Below are 26655 nucleotides of genomic sequence, written 5' to 3'. Positions count from 1 at the left end.
CACCAAAGCCAAACTGATGAATCAGATGAACAGGACACTCAGACCTTTGTGTTTTATTATAGAGCAGATATTAAGTTCTGTCTGTCATGTGATTACTTGTGAAATAATGGAGCCAGAACCTTGATATTGATCTTGATCAAAAGCATATGACCTGATCTGTTCTGGAAATTCAAAAATATTTTAAGTAGCACCAACATCAGCAAAATGACCTGCACTCGTGTGTTTATTACAGTAATGTGATCGCATAAGCAAGTGGCATGGTAGAAAGAAAAAGAGAGCAATGACATCTGCTGAACATTAGGCAAATTGCAGAAGCCAATTATGTGACAAAAAACATCATGATAGAAGCAGAATGCAAGAATTACAAAGATGGAGAAGTGTGTGCGGACAATCAAGAAGATCGTCAAATACGCGTTCAGAATTCATAATCAAGTGTAAGTTCATGTGTGTGTAAGCAACCAGCAGAGAGTTTATTCTTGTTTATATCTAATAATTCCCTACCTAACATGAAAGGCTCTTTACCTTCTTAAAACAATGTGCTTATTAAAGCACCACCCTATTTTTGAATTTTATTAAACGTACTGTAAGAGAACGGCCGGCAGCTCAACCCGGTCAGGATGCCCCAGAGATGAAAGGACAGGGGAAGGCAGCTTTTGTGGGACACTGCCTCCCCCAAGACACTGGATGGCAGCTTCCCTGGACCGTAGCGGTGCCCCGTATCCATGCAGGGCACTATGGGACATGGAGTCCAGCAACACAGCCCTGCTGGGTATCATGGGCGCCACCAAGGGACACTGTGGGAAGTTGGTGGGAGACAAAGTTCTCACCTAGCCCAGAAGTACTAGTGAATCACAAGGATGGAAACCCTGAAGTACTTCCGGGCTGACCCGGAAGTGCTGGCAGGTCACATACAGTAGACGGAAGAGCAGAAGCACTTCTGGGTCAAGGACTATATAAAGAAATACAGGACACCCAGCAGGCGAGCCGGAGTTGGGAGGTGTAGGACAGAGCTTGCTGGGAGGTATGGAGGAGAGAATTGTGTGTTTATTATTAGTGTATTTAATTGTGTTTATTGTAGCTGTGGTGCTTATAGGCACTATTCAAAGAAGAAAAAGTAGTAAAATACTTTACCCAGTGTCCTGTGTGTCTGTTTGTTGGGTGTAAGGGGCAACAGTGCCAACAGTGCGTCCACAGTACATAATAGATGACAAAGTGACCTGGGTTCATTGGTTTATGGCAGAGTGATTGAATAAAAAGTGCTAACAACCATAATATTAGAAAGGAAAAGAAGAGCAGCAGAATTGCTGAGCATCTAGCTAATTTCAGAAGATGCGTAAGTAACAAGGCATGAGAAACGGTAACAAGGTGAGAGACTGAAGCACATAGACAAGCAAGAAGTAATGCTGAGAGATATGGACCAGCAGGCAAGCATGATGGCTCATACGTGTGCAAGACAAGAGTCCAAGATGCAGAACGCAAGAATTGAAACGAGAGAAATGCCAGGAAATGAGACAGTTGTCAAATACTCAAAACTTCGTATCATATGTAAGCATTACTTTAACATGCTTAGATGAATATTTCTTTTATGTAACTATTTACTAAACATAAGAAGTATCAAGAGCTAAGTATGTTTAACTTTTAGGACAGTAATTCAGCACGTTTCACTAATATAATGTATAATACAAGGAGATTCACTCGACATACCCCAAAGGAAGAAGTCTGCTGGAGTCAGATCTGGCAACCATGGTGGCCAAAGCCCCTTTGAAATGACCCTGCTGCCGAAGAAGGACTCAGTTTCTGTCATGCTCCTTGTTGATGTGTGACGCGTTGCTCCATCTTGCTAGAAGTAACTTTCCGTTAACTCACGATCATCCAATTTATTCTGACATCGCTTAAACAAATTGGTGACCCAGTGGGTTCACACCGTGAAGACACGCTGCTCAATACTGTACACCACCATCCTGATGAGAAGCCGAGGGACTAAGTGAAGGGGTACGGGTGGTATACACCCAGAAGTTGCAAATGGAGGCTAAAAGTCACGACAGCAGTCTGGTGCCTACCTCATCGCTCTGACACAGGGGCATCCTGGCTTGTTTGAAGCTCCATATACTGAGGAGCACATTGCACGTTGTTTTGTTCAGATTGCTTCATCCTAGTGAGAAGTATTACAGAATATTTCGGGCCTCTTTCGAGGGAATCTCCCTTATTATACAATTATAATTATAATATAATATAATCTTGATTCAGTGATGAAGATTGCTGCCTAATAGATCCAGTGTCCTTGGTTCAAATCTATGTGCTGTTTGTGTGATTTTTACTTGGTGTACTGACAGGGCTAAATATGGCAGGCTACAAGGCCAAGGAGGAAGGACCAGGAGATGAAAATTAAACATAACGAAACAAACCGGCAGAGGATTAATGCCAGGAAGTCAACATGAACACACCAAGCAGGCAGGCAGGCAGCTGGACAGTTGAGCCCTAGCAGGGGTGTTTGGCCGACACTCGCTGGGGCAGTTGGAAGTGGTCACTCCCGCTGAACATTTTATGGAGGAACGGGAGTGACTGGTAGTAGGACAGCTGGCTGCATAAGGCCGAAAAGGTTGCGGCAGGCCCGCCGCCGGGGGGGACAAACGGGACTCTGGTCCGGTGCCCTAACGGAAGGGGGCACCTTCACGCTTGATTTTTGTTATGCTGATGTTGTGCGCGTAGATATATATTCGGACAATTATTCATGTTACATGTAATAGAAAAGTTAAATCATTTAGCTTACAACAATACAAGTGAGTGTTTTAATAGCCGCACGCTCCACACAAGTAGATATCGTGCTCGTGTCATGTGAAGCACGCTTGTCAAAGGGGGCCGGCAGCGGCATGCTCCTCAAAGACAAAGGAGAGCCAACGGCAACATCCTTGAGCTTGACGTTGAGTAGTATGTTTGTTGTACAGGGTACGTGGATAATGGATTGACTTCACCGCTGTAATTGAATACTGCCATTTCACCCACACAGGTGCTGTTCTGTCTCAGACAACAGTGATATTGTTGTGCACTATCGTGGATGTTGACGTGTATGGTGTAGCAGAAGTCCGTCTCCGTAGTTTGATAATTCATTCGCTTGGGTGTTTATTGTTGCTTTTAAAGCAGGGACGAGTGTGCATTGGTTTTGTGTGTATCACTAAAGATTCTGGATCACCCGGATTTTTTGAAAACTTTGAAGTTTGATACAGCAAGTTACTATACTGATTGTACACCATGTAGATAACCCTAACCGTTAGTATATATTAAAATGTTCACATGTTACTCCTATTCATTACATTGGTATAATTGTACCGTTACACGTTAGATAATACATAGGCCTATCTCATTAATGTATTGTTTCAATTCCGCTACGAGCTTCTGTTAGCACTGGCTTTCCTTCTCGCAGTCAAACTTTGATTCCACTCAGTATCAGCAGATTCTGGAGACCAATGTCCAGGAATCAGTGACAAAGCTGAAGCTGCGCCGGGGCTGGATCTGTCAACAAGACAACGACCCGAAACACTGCTCAAAATCCACTAAGGCATTCATGCAGAGGAACAAGTACAACGTTCTGGAATGGCCATCTCAGTCCCCAGACCTGAATATAATTGAAAATCTGTGGTGTGAGTTAAAGAGAGCTGTCCATGCTCGGAAGCCATCAAACCTGAATGAACTAGAGATGTTTTGTAAAGAGGAATGGTCCAAAATACCTTCAACCACAACCCAGACTCTCATTGGAACCTACAGGAAGCGTTTAGAGGCTGTGATTTCTGCAAAAGGCGGATCTACTAAATATTGATTTCATTTCTTTTTTGTGGTGTCCAAATTTATGCACCTGCCTGATTTTGTTTGAACAATTATTGCACACTTTCTGTAAATCCAATAAACTTCTCAAATATCACTGTGTGTGTCTCCTATATGATATATTTAACTGACATTTTTTATCATAACAACCAACGATTTATACAGAAAAATAATGACTATTAACAAGGTTGCCCAAACTTTTGCATCCCACTGTATATATATATACATACAGTATATATATACACATATACAGTACATATACATATATACACATATATATACACATATACAGTACATAAACATATATACACATATATATACACATATACAGTACATAAACATTGTCAGGGATGCCAGGGGCAATGACCCGGCCGGGACGCCGTGAGGGACTGGATGTGGGTCTGCGCCCACCCTGGATCACGTGGGAGCCGCCTTCCTGGTTGCTCTGGGGGCCACGGGTTGAGGCCATGGAAGCCCCACCCTGTAGGGGCCCGTGGTCACCGCCAGGAGGCGCCCCAATGCCTTGGGGACCTGTTACCTGGTGTGGCGGAAGTGCTGGGGGAAAGAATTAAGAGGACACCCGGGGAGCTGCCGGGAGAGCAGCCGACACTTCCGCCACATGTAGGCGTGGCCAACGGGGGTGTGTCGGAAGCACCTGGAGCTCATCCGGGGAGTGTATAAAAGGGGCCGTCTCCCTTCATTCGAGGTGGAGTCGGGTGGAAGCAGGATGAGGCACGAGAGGAGAGTGGAGGCGGCCCGAAGAAGAGGCATTTGTGGCCAGGACTGAGTGTTTGGGGTATTGTGCACGAACTGGGTCTGAGTGACCATTTATAATTGTTGTAAATAGTTGTAAATAAATGTGTGGTGGTTGAAAAACAACATGTCCGCCTGTCTGTGTCCGGGTCGGCTCCACAACATATATACACATATATATATACACATATACAGTACATATACATATATACATATATATATATATATACACATATACAGTACATATACATATATACATTGTGGCAGTAGGGGGCGTTAGTGCTCCCTTGAACCCTCAGGGATGACTCCAGACACCGGGTAAGTCCAAGACTTTTTATTCTTTTCCACCGTGCACAAAGCACCTTCCACACTACTCATAAACTATTAAATCCAACCAATAAACACAATATTCTCTCTCCTCCTTGCCCAGACACTTTGCTCCTCTCCCACCCAGCACAGCTCAGTGTCTGGACTGGCCCATAGTCCTTTTATAGCCCCTGACTGTGACGATGTGGGTTCTGGCTCCACACTCCCTTTGATGTTTGGGAACCCTTGAACCCAACACCGTCGATAATGTTGCCGAGTGAGCTAGTCAATGGAGGCAAATTACTGAGCAAGGGGAAGGCAGAAAGTGTAACAGTGCTTTTATTAAAAACCAACAAAACAAGTGTTCATAAATAGTGCAGTTCTTCCAAATTCATTAAATAAATAATCCATAAAAAGAACGCGTGGAGGTTAAAAATCAATAAATAGAAAAAAAACACATCCTTAAAAACGAGAGGTTAAAATCTTCTTTTAGGAAGCAGTCTTAAAAACCATCAAACAAATCTGGTGCTCTTCTGTTAGCGTCTCACCTGCTAATCCCGTTTGGGCCAAGCAGCAGGCAAGACGCTCTCTGCAGCTGCCCTCCTACAACACACGCATGAGACTGGAGACCTCCCGATCCCTGGCTCCGGTATGGCACTCATCCCAGTCCCCGAGACTTGATTACCCCAATAGCCAGGTCGCTCATATTGGGGATTCCCACCACCAAGTCTCCCGACTTCCGCTGCCTTTTCCATGGCCTCTCTGCGGCCCGTCGCTTTCACCTTGTCACTCCCGCTACCAGATCGCTCAGCGGGAGCGACATCTACACAAACACCTGGGTGTCGGCCTAACACCCAGCTTCCTCGCAGCTGCCCACGAGCGCTCGATCGCGCGCTCACCACACGCTCCGCGTGTCCGTCTCTCTCCTGCACCGCTTGCTTCCACGCTCCCTGTAACCTCCGTCCTCTCCTTTCCTTTCTCTCCAATCGATTCTCTCTCCGAACGTTTCTTTCTTCTTCCTCTAAAACCGACTCGCGCTTCTTTTTAAAATGACGAGGGCCACAGCAGCTGCAGCATTAGCCGCGGGACAATCATGAATGTGGGCAGTTCCTCACCTGTGCACTAGGTGAGAAACGCCCACACCCTACGGATCGTCCCACGGCCCACTATGGCCCAACGTCCCCTCACTAAGCCGCGAGCACATTGATTATTTATTTAAAAATGGCCTTTACTCAACGAGCTGTGGACCCATAACACCACACTGACCCAGAGGCGTTCCTGTCCAATCAGACCACAGTTCCTTATTCCTTCCGGGTCAGGGCAAACAGTCCTGTTCTTCACCCTGAGAGCACACCATTCCTTCCCGTCACGTGACCGTGACGTACTCCCGGGTTATAGGGAACACAAGAGCCCATCAGCCCCCCTACAGCGACTCCTGCTGGCCCCCAAGGTATCCAGCAGGGCTGTGTAAAAACACTACATAGTCCATAAGGCCCTGCTGGAACTCGGGGCACGATCCTGCTGTCGGGATAGCTCCTCCTGGCGGCCTGGGGGTGAGGGCCGGAGCACGAAGCTGGCAGTCCTCCACACTATATATATACATATATATACAGTATACACATATACAGTCGACCCTTGATATATGACCAGCCTGACACGCGAACAACTTGGTTTACGACCAAAATAGTATGTAGTATATACTACATAGTTTACTGTTAAATAATGCAAAGAGTACGCAACACGTGTTTTGTCCTCCTTATTTGGGCTCATCAGGCATACACACTCCACTGCATCCCTCTCAGGAATCAAACCTCAGATGATATGAATATATATAATTATATACCGTATATATATATATATATATATATATATATATATATATATATATATATATATATATATATATACTGCTCAAAAGAATTAAAGGAACACTTTTTAATCAGAGTATAGTATAAAGTCAATGAAACTTCTGGGATATTAATCTGGTCAGTTAAGTAGCAGAGGGGGTTGTTAATCAGTTTCAGCTGCTGTGGTGTTAATGAAATTAACAACAGATGCACTAGAGGGGCAACAATGAGATGACCCCCAAAACAGGAATGGTTTAACAGGTGGAGGCCACTGACATTTTTCCCTCCTCATCTTTTCTGACTGTTTCTTCACTAGTTTTGCATTTGGCTACAGTCAGTGTCACTACTGGTAGCATGAGGCGATACCTGGACCCTACAGAGGTTGCACAGGTAGTCCAACTTCTCCAGGATGGCACATCAATATGTGTCATTGCCAGAAGGTTTGCTGTGTCTCCCTGCACAGTCTCAAGGGCATGGAGGAGATTCTAGGAGACAAGCCACTGGCGTCCTGTGCTTTTCACAGATGAGGGCAGGTTCACCCTGAGCAGCTGTGATAGATGTGAAAGAGTCTGGAGAAGACAGAGAATGATATGCTGCCTGCAACGTCGTTCAACATGACAGGTTTGGTGGTGGGCCAGTGATGGGCTGGGGAGGCATATCCATGGAGGGACGCACAGACATCTACTGCGTAGGAAATGGTGCTCTGACTGCCATAAGGTATCGAGATGAAATCCTTGAACCCATTGTCAGACCTGACGCTGGTGCAGTAGGTCCTGGTTTCCTCCTAATGCACGACAATGCCCGGCCTCATGTTGCAAGAGTATGTAGGCAGTACCTGGAGGATGAAGGAATTGAAACAATTGAATGGCCTTCACGATCCCTTGACTTAAACCCAATGGAACATCTGTGGGACATTATGTTTCGGTCCATTAGGCGCTGCCAGGTTGCTCCTCAGACTGTACAACAGCTCAGGGATGCCCTCATACAGATCTGGGAGGAAATGCCACAAGACACCATCCGTTGTCTCATTAGGAGCATGCCCCGACGTTGTCAAGCATGCATACAAGCTCGTGGGGGCCACACAAGATACTGAAAAGCATTTTGAGTAGCAGAAACTAAGTTTTTGAAAAAAATGGACTAGCCTGCCACATCTTCATTTCACTCTGATTTTAGGGTGTCTACACAATTGAGCCCTCTGTAGGCAGAAAACTTTTATTTCCATTAAAAGACTTGGCATCCTTTTGTTCCTAAGACATTGCCCTGTCGTTACTTGTATAGATATCCAACTTCATATTGAGATCTGATGTATCTAATGTGTTTCTTTAAAGTGTTCCTTTAATTTTTGTGAGCAGTGTATACAGTATATATACACACACACACATATACTGTATATGCATTGTGAATTAGACTCTATATAGCGCCCAACCCTGCACGTGTAAAAACACCAGAAGACTTTATTTTTCTTCAGCTGGAGGGCACGTCTTCCCCGTGAACCCTCCAGCCACAACACAGTCCCAAGCACAGTAACAACACAAACCACACAACACAATCCTTCCTCTGGCACCACCACTCCTCCCAGGCAATCCTCTCGATTCTGGCCCTGAGTGGTGGTTGTCGGCCCCTTTTAGAGCCCACCCAGAAGTGCTCCAGGTGCTTGATCACCTACTTTTGATTGCACTTCCAGGAGGGGCTGCAGAGGTGTCCAGGTTGGCTTTGGGATCCATGCAGCACCCCCTGGTGGCCACCCAAGATCCCCACAGGGTTGTGGAGAACTCCATCTCCCATGGAGCCCTGTGGGAAACTGAGGCACCATCGTCAGCCAGGGAGGCTGCCATCAAGAGTCCCGGGGGAGGTACTGAGACGCCCATGGTTGCTTCCCCGGAACATATGTAGAAGGGGCGTCCCGGCCGCCCACCATAATATGTATATAAATACAGATATTCATGCATGCGTGTCAGAGGGCCCCTCTCTGAGTTGCTTCAATGCCTGTAACACCTTCCAAAAAAAGTTGGGATGGTATGGAAAATGCAAATAAAAAAAATGCTACATTTACTTTGACTTTTATTTAATTGCAGACAGTTTGAACCCAAGCTATTTCATGTTTTGTCTTGTCGACTTCATTTCATTTGTTAATACACATCCATTCCTACATTTCAGGCCAGTAGCACATTCCAAAAAAAACGTTGGGATGGTAAAGCATTCGCCACTTTGTAATGTCGCCATTCCTTCTCACAACCATTAAAAGATGTTCTGGCACTGAGGATACCAAGCGATGAAGTGCTTCAGATGTTATTCTGTCCCATTGCAATGAAAGTCAAAGTAAATTTAAGAATCATTGATGTTTTTCTGATTTGCGGTTGTTCTGAATACTTTCTGTATCCTCTGCATGTGTGTAAAGCATATAGAGGGTCTTGTGGTGATGCGGGTTCAGCTCCACGCTCCCATCTGGCTTCTGGGGAGCTCTCGAACCCGACACCATCAGTAATGTCACCAGTGAGCTGGACAGTGAGACACAAAAAGTGCAAAAGTGCTTTTGTTAAAATCAGCAAACCAAAAACAGTGTCCAAATAGTGCAGTGCATCAAATAAGTCATTAAATAAATAATCCATTAACAGCTAGTGAAAAACGTGGAGGTTAAAAATCATATAAATAGATCCATAAAAACAAGGTTAAAAACAATGGCTGGAAGTAGTCTTTTAAAACAAAGCCCAGTGCCTTCTTTTACTGGTGACTTCTCTGCTTCTCCCATCCAGGATATGCACCAGGGGAGTCACGCTGCTTACTTCTACTGGTCTGGTGGTCTCCCAATCCCTGGCCCCTGCCAGACTGAGACTCGGCTTCCATTAATGGCCAGGACGCTCACACTGGGGTTCCACTCCAAATCTCCGACTCCTTCTCCCAGTCATTCCTGCTCCATACAAACGCTCAACAGGATCGACCCCTACCATCGGCCCCTGGGGTAGAAGACAAACACTCCGCTAGGGGTCGCCTCTCCCAGCGAGTCTGCTCTCATTCGCTCTCTCTTTCTCTCACACTAGCGCACCGGCTCCTTTGCTTTCAGCGTTTCTCTCCCTTAACCTCCGTTCACTTTTTTGTCTCTGTCTGTCTGTCCTTTTTCTTTTTCTCTTCTTTTCTCTCCCTTTCCACACTCGCACTCCTATTATATATAAAGGGGATGTGGATCAGGTGTGGCGATTAGTAGCTCCCGGCATCAGTTACGGATGCGGACGACGCCTCACCTGTGCACTTAAGTGAGGAGCACCCGCATCACAAAACTCCTGGGCACCGCTCCGGCCACACTACCAGGCCCCCTCTTTAAGCTGCGAGTGTGGCGATTGTCTGTTTAAAAACTGGCCTTTTCATTCTGAGCTGTGGACCCGCTATACCACAGGTCTGTACGTGTGTGTGGCAGGCTGGGAAGTGAGTCCAAAATGGCTTCTTTAAACAGTCAATTCCTGTTTGGTCAGGCCTAGTAGAGTTCTTAGCCAGCTACTCTTTGTCATGCAGGATCAGGGGCAGCCCTACCGTCAGGGCATCTCTGGTGTGTGTGCCCAGGGGCCTGTGACCGTAATGGGCCTTTTCACTAATATCCTCCTTTGAAGGGATTGAGTATCTGCGACTTAAAATTACCAAGGGAGTCAAGTGAGAAGCACCATTCTGCTTTAAATGAGCCAGTGTGCACATGCTGAATAGTTAAAAGAATGACCAACTCTCTAAGTCACGGGTGTCAGTCCTGTGGCGCCGCAGTGGCTGCAGGATTTCATTCTAACCATCTTCTTAATTAGTGACCTGTTTTTGCTGCTAATTAACTTCTTTTGCTTTATTTAATTAACTTGACTCAGGGTCCCTAGTTGTCTCGTTTTCCTTAATTAGCAGCCAAACAATAACGAGACACAAAATAAGCCACCACATGACCAGCTTATATGTGCCCATCACGCAATATCTGAAAATAAAGAAGGGTGAAGGACTCAGTAAGGTTGATCTCTCAGGTCACCAAAACATCTTGACGGTGTTCTTAGAAAAGACAGAAAAATCAACAGCTTTAGAAATGTCTGCTATGGCAGAATGAGAGTAGCAGTAACCGGTGGAATTAAAGAAGTTTAATTAACAGCTAGAATCGGCCTCTCATTAAGAAACTGGTTAGAGTGAAACTGGTTGGAGTTTGAAATCCCAGTTTAGTTGGTCATCTGTTGGCTCGTTTCACGTCTCATTTCTGTTTGGCTGCCATTTAATGAAGAAAGGAATAAATTCAGAGGACTGAATCCTTAAAATCAATGCTACTAAAATGAAGAGAAAAGGAGTTAATTAGCAATGAAAACTGGTCACTGATTAGGAAAAGGGTCAGAATGAAAACCTGCAGCCACTGTGGCCCACCAGGACTGGAGTGCGACACCCCTGCTCCAAGTCACCCGGGGGCCAGTGGGGGTCTTCATCTGGCCTTGTATAGGATGGGCATTTTCTGGAGGTAAAGGAGACAATAAACAAGGAGGAGAGCAGACTAGCTGTGCTGTGAAGAACCTGGGACCTTTCGACTAGGCCTCAACAGGGGTATTGTTAGTGTTTTTATGTATTGGATGTATATTGCCAGTTATAAACTGTGATATTTTAAATTGTTGTTCAATTTGTTGTTAGATAAAGTTTAATTGCTTTATCGCTTGAAGTCTATGATTGTAAAATTATTAGTTTCACTTGTGGCAACTAACCTTTTAGTCGCCTGTCCTACTGCACTTGCTGAACAGACATGCCCTAGCCTAACGTTACTCGATTAGGTTTACCTCTTTTGTAAAATCGCTTTGGATAAAAGTAAGTCTCATTCAATAAAATAAACTTTTACAAAAGAGAAACTCCTTATTGCAGACGGCAAGGCCATTTCCTAGCGTGTATGCTGCTAAAGGGCTCCAAAAAGGATCATTCCGTGCCGGACCAGGGGTGGCAGAGTGCACTGATCCTTTCTCTTTTTCCTCTGCAGACCGACCATGGGAAATTCTGCCTAGGACCAATGACGTCATTTCTGGTTCCAGGCCCAATGAAACCACTTCCGTTTCCTGCCCAGATAACGTCAAGCCCTGCCAGGCTTTAAAACCGCCATGTTTTGTCTGTGTCACCAGTTCTGTTTTGGACTAATGTCTGCTAAGACCTATTGAACTACTCTTTGCTTTTTTGACGGCCTATTTCAAGTATATGGGTGGCTGCCCCCAAACCCTTTTGCTGTGTAGTCTGAGTCTTTTCACAATAGTAAATGCTATTCCATGTGCTATTTGTGTGTTGTCCCTGTGTTTCCATGACTTTTCCTCCTGCGTCTCTTTGGACATGGGCTGGAAATTCTAAACTGGCGTGTGTGCATGAGCTAGCCCTGCGATAGATTCGATAGAGTGCTGCTAACTCACTCACTAACTGACTAAAACATTCAGATTATGAAGGATCTCAGAGACGAGTGCAAATTCAAAGTCAGCGCTCAATTCCCAAGGTCTACATGCTTCTTTCAGTATTAGTAATAACTACAATGGGCAAGCGACTGTTTTGTGCTTTGCCTGCAGGGTTACTGGGGTGGGCCCCAGCACCCCCTTCAATGGAAGGTCTGTTGTGAAAGCTATGTGGCGCCACAGAGCCCCAAACCCCAAGCACTAACTCATAAACACAGTCCTAGTTTCAAATAATCTTTTTTCAGCCGCTCCCGTTAGGGGTTGCCACAGCGGATCATCTTCTTCCATATCTTTCTGTCCTCTGCATTTTGTTCTGTTACACCCATCATCTGCATGTCCTCTCTCACCACATCCATAAACCTTCTCTTAGGCCTTTCTCTTTTCCTCTTTCCTGGCAGCTCTATCCTTAGCATCCTTCTCTTAATATACCCAGCATCTCCCCTCTGCACATGTCCAAACCAATGCAACCTCGACTCTCTGACTTTGTCTCCCAACCGTCCAACTTGAGCTGACCCACTAATGTACTCATTTCTAATCCTATCCATCCTCGTCACACCCAGTGCAAATCTTAGCATCTTTAACTCTGCTACCTCCAGCTCTGTCTCCTGCTTTCTGGTCAGTGCCACTGTCTTCAACCCATATAACACAGCTGGTCTCACTACCATCCTGTAGACCTTCCCTTTCCCTCTTGCTGATACCCGTCTGTCACAAATCACTCCTGACATTCTTCTCCACCCATTCCACCCTGCCTGCACTCTCTTCTTCACCTCTCTTCCACAATCCCCATTACTCTGTACTGTTGATCCCAAGTATTTAAACTCATCCACCTTTGCCAACTCTACTCCCTGCATCCTCACCATTCCACTGACCTCCCTCTCATTTACAAACATGTATTCTGTCTTATTCCTACTGACCTTCATTCCTCTCCTCTCTGTAGCATATCTCCACCTCAGCAGGGTCTCCTCAACTTGCTCCCTACTATCGCTACAGATCACAATGTCATCATCAAACATCATAGTCCATGGGGACTCCTGTCTAATCTCCTCTGTCAACCTGTCTATCACCATTGCAAATAAGAAAGAACTAAGAGCCAATCCCTGATATAATCCCACCTCCACATTGAATGCATCCGTCACTCCTACCGCAGACCTCACCACTGTCACACTTCCCTCTGTGGAGGACTGCTGGCATCGTGTTCCGGCCCTCATCCCCAGGCCACCCTGTCATACAACTCATCATACGCCTTTTCTTTAACCTTTGCCACCTCTCTCTTCACCTTGCACCTTATCTCCTTGTACTCTTGTCTACTTTCTGTATCTCTCCGAGTATCCCACTTCTTTTTTGCCATCCTCTTCCTCAGTATACTCTCCTGTACTTCCCAATTCCACCACCAGGTTTCCTTTTCCTCCTTCCTCTTTCCAGATATCACGCCAAGCACCCTTCTTGCTGTCACCCTTACTACATCTGCTGTAGTTTCCCAGCTGTCTGGTAACTCTTCATTGCCACCCAGTGCCTGTCTAACATCCTCCCTAAACTCAACCTTACAGTCTTCCTTTTTCAACTTCCACCATTTGATCCTTGGCTCTGCCCTCACTCTTTTCCTCTTCTTGATCTCCAATGCCATCCTAGAGACCACCTTCTTATGCTGCTTAACTACACTTTCCCCTGCCACCACTTTGCAGTCTTCAATCTCCTTCAGATCAACTCTTCTGCATGGATGTAATCTACATGTGTGCATGTTCCTCCACTCTTATACGTAACCCTATGTTCCTCCTTCTTCTTAAAATACGTACTCACCACAGCCAAGTCCATCCTTTTGGCAAAATCCACTATCCTCTGACCTTCTTCATTCCTCTCCTTGACATCATACCTACCCATCACCTCCTCATCTCCTCTGTTCACTTCACCAACATGTCCATTGAAATCCACTTCAATCACCACTTTCTATCCCTTGGGTACACTGTTCATCACTTCATCCAACCCACTCCAAAAATCTTCTTTCTCACCCATTGCACACCCAACTTGCGGTGCTTATGCACTAACAACATTCATCATCACACCTCCAGTTTTCAGCTTCATAATCATTGCTCTGTTTGAAACTTTTTTCACCTCCAAAACACTCTTGACATACTGTTCCTTTGGAATAACTCTTACCCCATTTCTCCTCCCATTTACACCATGATCGAACAATTTGAATCCACCTCCAATCCACCTGGCCTTACTCCCCTTCCATTTAGTCTCTTGCACACACAATATATCAACCTTCCTTCTCTCCATCATATCTGCTAACTCTCTCCCCTTACCAGTCATACTACCAACATTTAAAGCTCCTACTATCAGTTTCACTCTCTTTACTTTCCTCCTCTCCTCCTGCCTCCGGACACGTCCTATCTCTTTCTTCTTCTTCTTCGGCCAACAATAGCCCAATTTCCACCAGCACCCTATTGATTAACAGTACTGCTGGCGGTCGTTGTTAACCCGGGGCTCGACCAATCCGGTATGGAAATTTGTATTGTTGTCTGCATATTGATTTGGCAAAATTTTACACCGGATGCCCTTCCTGACGTAACCCTCCCCATTTATGCAGGCTTGAGACCGGCACGTAGAAACACACTGGTTTGTGCATCCCCTGTGTCTGGGTTAGGCCTAGGTTCAAATAATACGGGTTTTATTACACAGATACCTTTCATAACAATGAACTGAGTTTTCTTCTTGCTTCTCTCTCCTCTGCACTGCTACTCCTCCAGTCAAGTGTTGCCCGTCTCCACTCCCAGCTTCTGTCTCTTTTATTGAGAGTAGTTCTGGTGATGTGATGTAGCCATTTGGAAGTACTTATGGTTTATGAGAAATCTAGGGAGATCCCTCTATTATCCGTCAGGGTCCCCTACAAGTAGACTCCGACTCCCATGCAGCCCTACAGGTGTCCAAACTGGGATTCTATATGAGAAACACTGCCACCTATTAAAGTGTTGGGGGTGATTGGGGCGGTGTTGAGCCACTCCCTGCTGTGCTCTGCTGCCAGTTCTTGTAATCTTTGGGCATCCCACCCAGAATGAGGGTCATAAGGCGCCTCGTCCACGTATTAGTCCATCATTCCATTATGGCATCCTGGCCGGGTAAGAAGTCCACCTCACAACCACAACCATCCTCTGTGGCCTCTACACCGTGTAATAAACTGATTTAAAGGAAATACGAAAAGCAAGCGTCTTTTTCCCAGTCTCCTCAAGCTGCTTCCTGAAGGCCTGTGTAGAATGGCCACTATGGAGAAGAGCTCAAGAAAAGCATATATACTGGCAATGCTTTAGTGTAAGTACTACAAAAATGCATCTCTTACTCATTTACTTGTATGTAAAGTAGACCTTAGCAATGGCTTTTCTTGTTCTTAAAAACACCTGCAAAGCCATCTTGAAGTGGACCAAGTGGGCTTGACTGTGTTTTATGTCCTCCATCTGTTGGCAGGTAGTACCCTTTTTCACTACAGAATATGGAAGTGTCTCGAATTGCTGGACTTTTGTGAACTTTTCTCCATGGCCTAGCTCTGAACAGATGGGATAATTAGACCAAGCTTACTTGTTGTTGTTGTTGATTTCTCCATAAGGAGTAGTCAGAAGACACTGACCCTGAAGCCCTCATTACCTGACCTGTCAGCCGGCCTGGAGCCTGAGCCGCCATTACCTGCGTCTGTTTAAACAGAGTCTGAACTTGAAAAGGCCCATGGAATTGTAAGGCCCCAGCGGGGAGTCGTCTCCTAAACAAGTTTTCCCAGACTCTCCCTTGTGAGCCCATCGTGTGTGCAGACTTGGTGGCTCTTTCCTGAGCGCCAAACGGCAATAAAACAGCATTTTTTTTTTCCCCGAGTGCTAAACTGCAGCCTCCCTTCTTATCAGGACAGCAGAGCTGCCTGCTCGTCTCCTTGACATCCGTTGAGTGGCTCATTAACACCCTGCGTGTCTGTCTTAACAGAAGGAAGTCGCAGTTTCCGTGTTCTCAGTTATCTCTTCAAATGGCTTTCGGTAATGACCGTGGCTTGGGATTTCTTTGTGTATGTTTTGTGTTTTTCAGCCAAACGTTATAAAGGTTTAGTCAGGCAAGTAGTACAAAAAAATGAGCACATTCAGCCTCTCTGTGGTGTTCACAGTGCAGGTCATCACATTTGAGCATTACCTAATTTATGCCATCATTGTAGAGATTTACAGTGTGCATAAACATTCACGTTGTATGAATTGCAGCTTTGTGCTCATGAGACGCAGGGGCCATTAGCCAGAGCAAAGTGGTGTTGCAAGTTAGTGAGAGGAAGAAGTAAAGACAATCCGTCTTTGGGACAGAAAATGGTGAAATGATGCTTCACTGAGTAGCACTGTTATCTCCCAGGGTTCAAGACCTGTCTGAATGGACCTAATCTTTGTGCTTTAGTTTCTCACTCAGTCCTCTTAGGCATCAATGGACTCGGCCAGGGTGATCCCCACCTTTCACTCATTCTGTTTACCTCCTGAATCCACACAAAAAGATCTAGAAACAGATAACAGATGAAAGTGGCGAGGGCGCAGGGGTTAGTGCCTGCTGCTTCTGCATTCCTCGCCACAGGGTCTTCTCTGGCTACTCCAGTTTTCCTCCCGTCTCCCAAAGAGGTTGAGCTAACTTGGAATTCATTACTAACTCAGTGTACGAGAGCAGATCCTTGTCCAGGGTTGGTTTCATATTTATGCACAGTGCTGTGTAGAGGGGCCCCAGTCCAGAACTGTCCAGAATTTCCAGTTATATTATGTTCTCAAGACTTACCAGTCTCACTTTTGGCCTCATTTTCTTATGAATCTTTTCCTTCTTGATCTCAGAGTTTCCCACAAGCCTTCTAATATAACACGACACTAGCTTCGACACTGCCATAAAGCCATCATTCCATCCATCCATTATCCACCGCTTATCCGATGTCGGGTCGCGGGGGTAGCAGCCTAAGCAGGGAAACCCAGACCTCCCTATCCTCGGCCACCTCCTCCAGCTCCTCTGGGGGGACCCCCGAGGTGTTCCCAGGCCAGCCAGGAGATATAATCCCTCCAGCGTGTCCTGGGTCTGCCCCATGGCCTTCTCCCAGTGGGACATGCAGGAACACCCCCCCAGGGAGGCGTCCAGGGGGCATTCTGACCAGATGTCCAAACCACCTCAACTGACTCCTCTCAATGCGGAGGAGCAGCGACTCTACTCCGAGTCTCTCTCGGATAACTGAACTCCTCACCCTATCTCTAAGAGAAAGTCCAGCCGCCCTATGGAGAAAACTCATTTTGGCCGCTTTTATCCGCGATCTTGATCTTTCAGTCACTACCCAAAGCTCGTGGCCATAGGTGAGGGTAGGAACGTAGATCGACTGGTAAATCAACAGCCTCGCCTTTTGGCTCTGCTCTCTCTTCACCACGACAGACTGTTGCAGAGCCCGCATTACTGTGGATGCCGCACCGATCTGTCTGTCAACCTCCTGCTCCATTCTTCCCTCACTCATGAACAAGACCCCAAGATACTTGAACTCCTCCACTCGAGGCAGTAATGTGTTCCCAACCCGGAGAGAGCATTCCTCCTTTTTCTGGCTGAGAACCATGGCCTCGGATTTAGAGTTGCTGACTCTCATTCCTGCTACTTCACACTTGGCTGCGAAGCGCTCCAGTGAGAGCTGGAGGTCACTATCCGATGAAGCCAACAGAACCACGTCATCCGCAAATAGCAGCAATTGTTGAAGCAATTGTTGCCACACACACTGTGCCTTCCATCACAGCAGTGCACAAACTCTCTCAGAGAGACTTTATTCCAATCCCAGGCAGCAATCAACATTGGAAGGCGTCACAATCGATTTAATGGTAATACGAGAACTAAGCGTCTTCGCTGGTGCCTGGGTGGTAAACATTAACATTATACTATACAAAGTTATTGTCTGTTTAACCTGCATTTTTATCACTCTTTAATTTAATATTGTTTTTATCAGTAGGCTGCTGCTGGAGTATGTGATTAATTGGGATTAATAAAGTATCTATCTATCTATCTATCTATCTATCTATCTATCTATCTATCTATCTATCTATCTATCTATCTATCTATCTATCTATCTTATAGTACCTTTCATATCTATCTATCTATCTATCTATCTATCTATCTATCTATCTATCTATCTATCTATCTATCTATCTATCTATCTATCCGGTATTGAGAAGATCTCAAGAAAAGCAGATATACCGGCAACACTCATTAACTTGTATGTAACAAGACTTTTTTTTGGTCTTAATAACTCCAACACGGCCTCCATTAAGTGTTTGTTCATGTCTGCAATATGGCCTACTGAAATACCTTCACTTTGGAATGGTCAAAACTGGCATAACTGAACTAACTGATATTGCATACAAGACCTTCAAGTCCTTCATCTTCACAAATAATTTTAGCAGCATGTCAATATGCCACACTGCACATAAGTGAATAACCGCTCTACTGATGCTTTATAAATAAATCCTAGTACGACTAAAAGCAGCCTTTATTGAGGTTTTGTTGCATAACTGTATAAGAGTCATAGATGTATGTTCTCAATACTTAAAGTAGTGTTACCAATATACAGTGAGACCTCTCTTCCTGAGTAATCCAGTTTATGAGCATTTTTCCGTCATGAAATTTGTTCTCCGTACATGAGTAGTTACTCGGAATCAGAGCGTTTCCAAACATTATCAAACATGTATGGTTTGTGCGGCATCGGTTAGACAAAGGGATCTTGAGCCCGTCCTTCACCAAATTAATACGCAAGTTATTTTATTGGGAATGTAGATTCCAATGCCCCAGTGCAGTGATGGGGATACTGTGCTGTAAATATGGTGGCATCGATTTCGATGAAAAAGGATCAGATCCTGACTCTCTGTGGTCATTAAAGATCCCTGGGCATTCTTCATAAAGAGTGAAGGGTATCCCGATGTCCTGCCTAAAGTGCCCATCTCAGAAGAGTCATTCTGGCCCACTAATCATCCCCTGTCTCTAATTGGCTAACTAAATCTATCTCTCTCACCCCATTACCACCTAATAGCTCATGTGTAGTGAGCATACTGGCGCAAAAATGGCCACGGCCGCATCATCCAGGTGGATGCTACATGTTAGTGGTGGTTGAAGTGGCTCCTGTTTCACTATGTGAAGTGCTTTGAGTAGTGAGAAAAGTGCTACATAACTGCAAAGAATTATTAAAATTATTTAACAGGAGTTTCCTAATTTTTCTACCACCCCTAGCCCTGTAGGCTATTAACTTTTCCATTAACTCTGTCAAAAAGCATATCTCTGCTCTTGTCTTTCTGCAGCTTTTTCCCTCTGCACCACCTTCCTCCCAGCTCCACTGGCACCACAGAAGGCTGGCAGCTTTGTTTCAATTATTCAGGACTGGTCAGGATAACCTGCATTTTCTCAGGTGAGCTCAGGATCAGGTCCAGAGTTTCACACTCTAGTGGATTCTTACCTGAACTAGAAAGCAAAACCAATTATTGTAAAAAATGACAAAGCTGCAATGTTTTATTTAAGCCATGTGGTGTCATAAATGTGTGTGCTTTGTGAAGCATGCAGTGCGGCAAACAATGCTTTGAACAAAGGAATAATAGCTGGCAAAAGACGGGATTCATTTGAAATCGTTTTCACTGTTGAGTCATTTTGAATTAATTTGGAGCTTTAGAATTTTTTATTTCCAAAACTACTGGAGATATTGATACAAAGAATGGAAATTTCAGTAAAAACAATAAGGATCAATATGCTTATGTCAAAGACATGAAAAAAGAAATTGATTGCCGTGACCACCAATATTACTTCAGAAATGGGATGGTGACGTTTCAGCTGGTTAAGCCATCTTAGCGTCCAAGAACTCAGGGAACAGCCATTTGTAGGCCCTTTTGGAGCCCTAAAGGCCCTGCCATGTCACATGACATCTCCATTGAGTTTCAGTCATGGACTTCATTTCCATAATCTTAGGGAGTCAGGTCATCAGTTGTGAAGCCTGACATCCCCAGCAACTCCAAGCAGTCTGCGACTTGCCCCAAAAGAGGTATGAAGTCGTAGAGATGGGCACTGTGTGTGAGAGCTGACAACCCATGACCACTCAGCTGCAAGTACAATGCATTTAATGTACATAAGAACATCAGGGGTTTGACAGGCAAGAGGAGACCATTCAGTCCATCAAGCCTGTTTGTTTAGCTCATAGCTATGCTATCCTAATATCTCATCCAAAATCTTCTTAAAGGTTGTCAAGGTTTCTACTTCAATTCCATGTCTTAGTATTTAATGTAGCAACGAGGAACCAGGAATGGAAGTGCTTTGGACAAAACAAAAATGAAGAGAGACTTGGCTACTTCATGTTGCATCTTTTGTTTGCCACAACTTAATGGGAAAAAGGGCAGAGATTGCATCTGAACTTACTGTACAAGTAAAAACTTCACATGGGCAAAGACTCCTACAGAAAATGTGACAAGTCATCTGATTTGACATTCCCTGCAACTTCTCGGCCTGTAATAAGACATGCTAAGGCAACAGGATAACTGCTCGCTTCAGGTCCTTCCACAACATTTCGATTGAATTAAGGTCAGGACTTTGACTTGGCCATTCCAAAACATTAACTTTATTCTTCTTTAACCATTCTTTGGTAGAACGACTTGTGTGCTTAGGGTCGTTGTCTTGCTGCATAGAGATTCAGTTCATGGACAGATGTCCTGACATTTTCCTTTAGAATTCTCTCATATAATTCAGAATTCATTGTTCCATCAATGAAGGCAAGCCGTCCTGGCCCAGATGCAGCAAAACGGACCCAAATCATAATACTACCACCACCATGTTTCACAGATGGGATAAGGTTCTTATGCTGGAATGCAGTGTTTTTCTTTCTCCAAACATAATGCTTTTCATTTAAACCAAAAAGTTCTATTTTGATCTCATCCATCCACAAAACATTCTTCCAATAGCCTTCTGGTTTGTCCACGTGATCTTTAGTAAACTGCAGACGAGCAGCAATTTGTTTTTGGAGAGCATTGGCTTTCTCCTTGCAACCCTGCCATGCACACCATTGTTATTCAGTGTTCTCCTGATGGTGGACTCCTGAACATGAACATGAGCCAATGTGAGAGATGCCTTCAGTTGCTTACAAGTTACCCTGGAGTCCTTTGTGACCTCGCCGACTATTACACACCTTGCTCTTGGAGTGATCTTTGTTGGTCGACCACTCCTGGGGAGGGTAACAATGGTCTTGAATTTCCTCCATTTGTACACAATCTGTTTGACTGTGGATTGGTTGAGTCCAAACTCTTTAGAGATGGTTTTGTAACCTTTTCCAGCCTAATGAGCATCAACAACTCTTTTTCAGAGGTCCTCAGAAATCTCCTTTGTTCGTGCCATGATACACTTCCACAAACGTGTTGTGAAGAGCAGACTTTGATAGATCCCTGTTCTTTAAATAACACAGGGTGCCCACTCACCTGATTGTCATCCCATTGATTGAAAAGAGCTGACTCGAATTTCACCTTCAAACTAACTGCTAATCCTAGAGGTTCACATACTTTTGCCACTCACAAATATGTAATATTCGATCATTTTCCTCAATAAATAAATGACCAAGTATAATATTTTTGTCTCATTTGTTTAACTGCTTTCTCTTTATCTACTTTTAGGACTTGAGTGAAAATCTGATGATGTTTTAGGTCATATTTATGTAGAAATATAGAAATTCTAAAGGGTTCACAAACTTTCAAGCACAACTGTAGCTGTTTGTCTCATCACTCATAAGCTGAAAGGCACTTTCTGGATAAAAAACAGCTTGAAGTAGTCAAGCGGCTAGTAAACCGTAATGTCCACTAGCATGCGGTGTCGCTTGATGAAGTCCAGTTGCCAGTTTGTCTCTATGTCCGTGTAGTCCTCCCAGGGTGAATGTTGTCATAGGCGCATCAGCTACACGAGTGTGTTCAGCACTACGATCACCTGGGGACTGATCAGCTGAGGCAGGTACCTGATTTTCATTTTCAAACTCCAGATCATTTGCATCAAAGTCAGAGCTCAATAAGTGTCTGTGTAGCCCTCCTAGGCAAGCGTTGTCGTTGATACAATTCACTGGGGACAAGCCAGCTGATGCAGGTACCAGACTTTTGTTTTCGATCTCCAGATCACTTGTATCAAAACTGAAATTCGATGTCAGGGTCCTATTCAGTAATACGCACTGAGTAGTTTGCTTTCTGCATTTGCACACGAATGGATTTGGTCCCAAGTCAATGAGTCTAACAGTCCTCCTAGCAAAGAGGGTCTACCTATAAAGTAACAGTGAGTTTTATCGCTGTTTACTGCTTTTTTTCAGGTCCAATCGGGGGCGGAAAAAAAAGATAAACGGTAGAAGAAGAAACGAGACAAAGAGTAGAAGACAAATTAGAACATCGCAAAAGAGGTTCGAAAACATTGGCACGATACACATGCAGAGCAGGTTAGAGATTATGAAAGTACTAAAATATGAAAGTCTCAAAAAACTGATAGTAAAGATCACATTAGCGCTCACAAACGTATATTATTATTTGGTGAAATAACAGAACAGCGAAAAGAGATCGAATATATGGACATAGATGATATGACAGAAGTATGTAGAAATAGTTCAGCTTTAAAGTTTAAGTTGGAGACTTGTAGACTGTCTAATTTGTGTTGCCATCAGGGAAAAGTAGTGTTTCTTCTCAATGAAGAGGCGTATCCGTAAGAAATAAAAGATTTGTTATTTGGTGAAAGTGAAATCCACAAACACTACAGGAAAATATCTGAATCTACAATAATCTGTTCACGTTTGCATCATTCAATGCTCAGAACCATACGCTATGAGAATCTATGGTCCCACAACCATTAAAGCTACCCATCCATCCATTTTCTAACCCGCTGAATCCGAATACAGGGTCACGGGGGTCTGCTGGAGCCAATCCCAGCCAACACAGGGCACAAGGCAGGAACCAATCCTGGGCAGGGTGCCAACCCACCGCAGGACACACACAAACACACCCAGCACACACTAGGGCCAATTTAGAGTTGCCAATCCACCTAACCTGCATGTCTTTGGATTGTGGGAGGAAACCGGAGCACCCGGAGGAAACCCACGCAGACACGGGGAGAACATGCAAACTCCACGCAGGGAGGACCCGGGAAGCGAACCAGGGTCTCCTAACTGCAAGGCAGCAGCGCTACCACTGCGCCACCGTGCCGCCCCATTAAAGCTACTTCAAGTTTAATTTCAAAGAAACCACAATTCAGTCAGGTTTATATTTATGATCATGGAGAATTCACACTCGCATATATAATAAACCAACATATGGCGAATTGTCAGCGATAACAATTTCAAAAGACAGAGATATCAAAGACAGAGTTGTTCGTGTTTATCCAAAAGCACAGCACGATTTGTCGCAAGCACCAGATCTGGGAAATGACTAGCGTGTAGGGCCCGCACAGGTGTTGTCGAGCGAAGCGAGTAGGGATCAGAGCCCCCTAGTTATTAAAAAAATAAAAACTGTTGCATTTCTTTATTTTCTTCATCCTCACATAAACAACGATGATTCTGGAATGACCCATACGAGCTAATGTTGGCATTGGCAGACACATCTGTGGCACTCAGACACAAGTGTCCATCGGCTTTGTCCTAGAGAAGGATGTGAATGGAACTCCAGCCCAGAAAACTGAAGGCCGTATCATCAACAACTTCATCCTGCTGACCAGACGTGATATGGTGGTTCTTTTAATCAGAGGCCAGGAATCAAAATGCATTAGTGCTTTAGAGCTCCTTAACTGCCTGCCTTCTGCTCAAATCTTTTTTAGTATGAAATGTGTTTGGTTTATTCTCTGGAAGACTAAAATATACTTCAGTAAACCCCAAATAGTTCTTTAGTGTAATAAAGGATAAAAAAGGCATTTGTCTGTTATCTGCACCCACTTTGACACAAAAATACCCATAAGGACAATCCACCCCTTTCGTAATCCACTATTCCAGATCAGGACTTGATGTCTCAGTTAGAATTTCTTTTCTACTCATAATTGACGAAGGGCATTTCAGTTTTCATTTCTTTCTATGTGGGTGGCACAGTGGTGGGAAGCCCATCTTAGTCTTCTGCAGACTGCTTTACTCAATGATGACCATCAAAAGTGGTTGGACGATAAGCCTACCCATGGAAGCCTACAAGGTGCATCTGCATCCCTGAAATGGCCCTGTCCCAAAAGTGACTGTCACAACCCATTAAGTCATTAAGAAAGAGAATATCACAGGCTTAAATAAATCTGACCTATCATGAAATCTGTGCTTGAACTGAACTGATGAGGCTTCATTCCCCTTATGAAGCCCCCAGCATCTGACTTCGCCACTTAGGTGGAAAAAGCCCAAAGGAGTTTGCACTCTGCTCACTCACAGGCAGAAGAAGAGAGCAGCGCTAGGGCACACACGAGGGTCCTGCCGTGCACATCGCTTTCGGTAAACATGCCAGCGTGTCACTGTCACACCCTCCCCACTCCCATCCCTCGTCTTCAGTGTTCTCTTTTGTTTCTCCATGTCGTCTTCCACGCCCGCACTGATCTCTGTGTTTCTGCCAGGTGCTCTGTCGCAGGTGACACACAACAGATATTTTATTAAGCCAGTTTGGCCGCACTTTCAAATGAGCTTTGGTAACTCCTAATGAAGGAATTAGGAAATGATGCGGTACAGTGATTTGCAATCCTAATAAATACGCCTTCATTATTGGTTTTCTTCCAGTGAAACAGACAAATGCTAATTTACTTTGATATTGTTCTATTAGCTCAATGTTATCTCTTTTATAATTTCCTTAATTATGTTAAATATTATAACATTTGAAGAGTGCTTTGCAGGATATGCATACATTAAGCTAACCACTTGACAATTACAATGGAAATAATGTGAATGAAAAGTCTGAATGCTTAACCCGTTAACATTGCTTTGGTACGTGGAGAGCAGCAAGATATTGCACGGTGCCAGTATGTGGCAAGAGGAATTTTGCTGTGGTGTGAAACCGCAATTAATACAAAGGGCAGTGGAACAGCGGGCAGTGCCTAGTGAATCCATGATCCTGGGTTTGAGTCCCACACTTGGTTGTGGAGTTTGTCTGATCCCCCCGTGGACGGAGTGGTGGCTTGCCTCTGTGTTGGCTACGCTAATGGGCTGATTCTATCAGCCCCATCTGACCCTGAATTGGATTAGGTGGGCTGTTAGGGGCCTAGAAATGACAAAGTGATGTCTATGATAAATGAATGAATAAATAAAAGCATGTCTACTCTGAAGTCACTGGAAAGGGCAGCGACAAGTAGGAGGAAGAAACTGGAGCATCGCACTCTGTGAGCAGTGGGAGGAAAGTGGAGTTCCTTAAGGTGAGAAACTCCTGTGAACACAGGGAGAACCTGCAACCACCTCACATGGGACTGGAGGCAGTGCACAAACGACTTCATATTTAATACAAATGGGAAATTAGGAGAATACTTCTGAAATAGCTAACAAAGGAGTCCAGGCCCCGTTCATTTATTGCATCCTTGCTGAGAGCTGAGAACTTAGTAAATATATTTTTTGCTTTAATCGTTTATCATGTTTTTTTTTTTTTTTTAGAAAAGGCACTGTCATTATTTACTCTTTCGACTACTTCCTATAAAAAGCAGTCTAGCAAGTTGGGCCAGCAACACATACCTTCTGTTATTCTTGCATAACTTTGTATTGATTTTTTTAAAGAATAGTTCCTTGTCCTGAACTACTACATTCATGGTGACTCTAAACGAATATCTCTGCCAGGCCAGAGGTTACTTTGTATTCCCGTACCTTATCTCCATACTGCTGCTGAATATGATTTATACAGCATAACACAGCACAACATTCTCAAAACCTGGTCATGGTGAGTAGAAGCCTATATTGACAGCACTAGACAGATAGTCCTGCACAAGACGCCAATCCTTTACTCGCTCAAGCTCACACTCACCCATAGGCCCAATTTCCCCTAACCCTACTCCTTTTTATGGATGTAAAAAATCGAGTAGCTGGAGAAGAACCAATGGAAAGAATATGAAAGGATTTGAAGCGATGATGTTGGGTCCATGAGGCTGCAGTTGCCACTGTGCTGCTTAATTTGGCTCAAGCCAGACCTCCCATCATTTCAGCCCAGCTACTTCTCAACATCTCTTTATTAACAGGATGTATGAGAATGGCAGACAGAAATGCAGCAGGCCACTGAAGAGAGTGACTGGCATGATTACCAAGTGGACTTTGCATGTGCCAAACATAATGCTGGTTTCCTCCCTGGGTTTTGGAGTCTTCTTTTAGTCTAGCTGTACTATCAGTTTGGTGGCTTTATTCCATGTGAGGCACAGACATTCAGTGAAAGTTGCTTGGCATGTTCTCCTTGGGAGTTCATTTCACTGCAATGTGAATTACACAGTCGAGGCCACCTGTGGATATCAAAAGGAAGGATGATGTGGGGTGAGATCACAACCAAAAGGCTGTATGTGTGCCATGCCACATG

This window comes from Polypterus senegalus, chromosome 8, assembly GCF_016835505.1.
Source record: "Polypterus senegalus isolate Bchr_013 chromosome 8, ASM1683550v1, whole genome shotgun sequence".
Lineage (NCBI taxonomy): Eukaryota > Metazoa > Chordata > Cladistia > Polypteriformes > Polypteridae > Polypterus > Polypterus senegalus.
This window is presented reverse-complemented; position numbering follows the sequence as displayed.